This window comes from Plecotus auritus, assembly GCF_963455305.1.
Source record: "Plecotus auritus genome assembly, chromosome: 4".
NCBI classification, from domain to species: Eukaryota; Metazoa; Chordata; class Mammalia; order Chiroptera; family Vespertilionidae; genus Plecotus; species Plecotus auritus.
In genome coordinates, this window is record NC_137775.1 from 112,324,403 (window position 1) to 112,327,340 (window position 2,938).

The 2,938-nt window shown below is 54.8% G+C and overlaps 1 pseudogene across 1 annotated transcript; it reads left to right on the forward strand.

The window, feature by feature from the left end:
• Positions 1 to 1,316: 1,316 nt before the first annotated feature.
• LOC308246793 (nuclear prelamin A recognition factor-like) lies at positions 1,317 to 2,614 on the forward strand (annotated as a pseudogene). Its single transcript has one exon. The product of its transcript is annotated as a nuclear prelamin A recognition factor-like (transcript).
• The last annotated feature ends 324 nt before the right edge of the window (positions 2,615 to 2,938 follow it).

Consider the following 2,938-nt stretch of genomic DNA (forward strand, 5'->3'; position numbering starts at 1 on the left):
CTGACTGGCATAGAAACTGACCAATCAGAACCAAATCTGGGTCAACTGTGAGGAGCCAATGGCTGCCTAGGAGGCGGAGCTTTTGACGCTGACTGGCATAGAAACTGACCAATAAGAACCAAATTGGCTGGCAGAGGAGAGCATTTGGGGGCAAGATCAGGACTGCAGGGGAGGGCAGTTGGGGGCAAGATCAGGCAGGCAGGGGAGGGCAGTTGGGGGTGAGATCAGGCAGGCAGAGGCAGTTGGGGGTGAGATCAGGTCAGCAGGGGAGAGCAGTTGGGGGCGATCTGGCAGGCAGGCAGAGGCAGTTAGGGGCGATCAGGCAGGCAGGCAGAGGCAGTTAGGGACAATCAGGCAGGCAGGCAGGCAGAGGGGTTAGGGGCAATCAGGCAGGCAGGCAGGTGAGCGGTTAGGAGCCAGTGGTCCCAGATTGCGAGAGGAATGTCTGATGCCCACAGGGATCAGGACTAAACTGGCAGTTGGACATCCCCCAAGGGGTCTCCGATTGGAGAGGGTGTAGGCTGGGCTGAGGGAATCCCCCTCTGTGCACGAATTTTGTGCACTGGGCCACTAGTCTATAATAATGAAAGTGTAATATGCTAATTAGACCGGACAGCAGAAGGACCTTCCTGATGTCATTCTGGATGTCCTTCTGGATGAAGTCACAGTGGCGGGGGCCGAGACAGAGGCAGTTAGGAGTGATCAGGCAGGCAGGCGAGTAGTTAGGGATGATCAGGCAGGCAGGCAGAGTGGTTAGGGGTGATCAGGCAGGCAGGCAGAGTGGTTAGGGGTGATCAGGCAGGCAGGAAAGTGGTTGGGGGTGATCAGACAGGCAGGCAGAGGTAGGTTAGGCATGATCAGGCAAGTAGGTGGAGGCAGTTAGGGGTGATCAGGCAGGCAGAGTGGTTAGGGGCAATCAGGCAGGCAGGCAGGCGAGCAGTTAGGAGCCAGTTGTCCCGGATTGCGAGAGGGTGCAGGCTGGGCTGAGGTACCCCTCCCACCCCTGTGCATGAATTTCTAGTATAATCTAAATCATCAACAGAATCTATATATATAAAAAGCTGACCAGAACAATCACCAGCCCAGGTGGCAGTCACTCACTCTCTCAGTAGTCCTTCAAGTTCAATCTCCGGAGAATGGGCCAGGCACCGACGGATTAGCGCTGCCGGCAGGATCCCTATAGCACCCAAGCCTCCTGGAACTCGGCCTCAGGCACCTTGGCGCTTCCCCTTCCTAGAAGTTCTACAAGGAGCTGTGACTGCTCTCCCCTGCTTCCTCCAGGTCTCATGTGCTGGCCCCCACTTGCCCTGCTTCAGATGAAGTGTGATCACTGCACGCACAGAAGGAATGTAGTAAAAAAATAAAAACCAATGACCAAGAGAATGCCGCAGTTGACATCGGAGTCCGACTCAGGAGAATGGAGAGAAGGGAGAATTCCATAAGTTGGCCGATGCCAAGATATTTCTGAGTGACTGCCTGGCGTGTGACAGTTATGTGACCACAGAGGAAGGAGTCCAAGTTTCTCAACAGAACAACAAGGACTTCCTTCATGTTCTGAACCTTAATAAGAAATGTGATACCTCACAGCACAAGGTGCTGGCAGTGTCCACGTGTCCTTAGTCTCTGCCTTATTTTGCTGCTAAATTGAGCCTCGGTGTCACTGATGCATCCAGAAGACTCTGCGGCTTCCTCAAAAGCCTTGGGGCACATTGTCTTTGACATGAAGATAGCTGCAGACTTCAGCATCCTGGAGAATCAGAAGGAATTTGTACGTCGGTACTGCCAGTACCGTGAGGAAGAACCCTGGCTACCCATGCTGACCACCTCCTGCCCCGGCTGGGACCGATATGCAGAGTGTGTTCTGGGTCACCCCATCACCTCCATCTCTGCATGGCCAAGTCTCCCGAGCAGATCATGGGCTGGCAGAACCTGTCCCCAGACAAGATTTTCTACGTCAGTGTGGCCCCATGTTATGACATGAAACTGGAGGCCCTTTGAGAAGATGTTCCCACAGCTTTGTATAATTCCCAGGGTGCTGACTGCGTGTTAACCTCAGGTGAAATTGTCCAGATAATGGAGCAAAGTGACCTCGCCTCGAATGACGCTGCCATGGACACTCTGTTTGGAGACATGAAGGAGAAGGAGGTGATGCTCCACGAGGGTGCCAGCTCTGACAGGTACCTGGCACACATCTTCAGGCACATGGCCAACAAGCTGTTCAGTGAGGATGTGGGAGTGCTCACCTACCGCACCCTGAGGAACAAAGACTTCCAGGAGGTCACCCTTGAAAGGGACGGAGAGGTTCTGCTACGCTTTGAGGCTGCTTACGGCTTTTGGAACATCCAGAAGTGGTCCTGAAGCTGTAGAGGGGGAAGTTCCCCTGCCACTTCGTGGAGGTCCTGGCCTGCGCCCGGCATGCCTAAGCAGCAGGGGCCAGGCCCCGGCGGACGACGGGCATGCAGACAGGGCACTGCTGTGGCAGATGGAAGGCATCTACGCTGCCATTCCAGTGTGGCCCCCGGAGACCAGCGCCTATGTGCAGGAGCTGTACCAGGAGTGGCTGGGGGGTGGTGGTGACTCTCCCTGGGCCCAGGTGGCCCTGCACACCACCTAGCAGGGCCAGGGCAGCCTGACAGTAGCTGGGACATCAAGTGGTAAAGGTCCAGCAGACGCCTGGCCTGCAGGCCGCCTAAGGAGGGGAGTCAGAGGTGTGAAGGAAAGGCTTAGCGTCTCTGTCATCCCTTTGGTTTTCAGAATTCCCTGCTCCCCATCTGCCAGCTCCCTCCCTCTGAGGGCCACTATCTTAGTCACATGGGTGCAACTGGAATATTGTATCTCGAGAGGATTGCCCCAATGTACATATCCTTTTATCCAACGATGAAAAAGTCGCAAAGAATAAGAATGGAGACAGACTACCGTCCTTAAGGCTTAAAAAAAA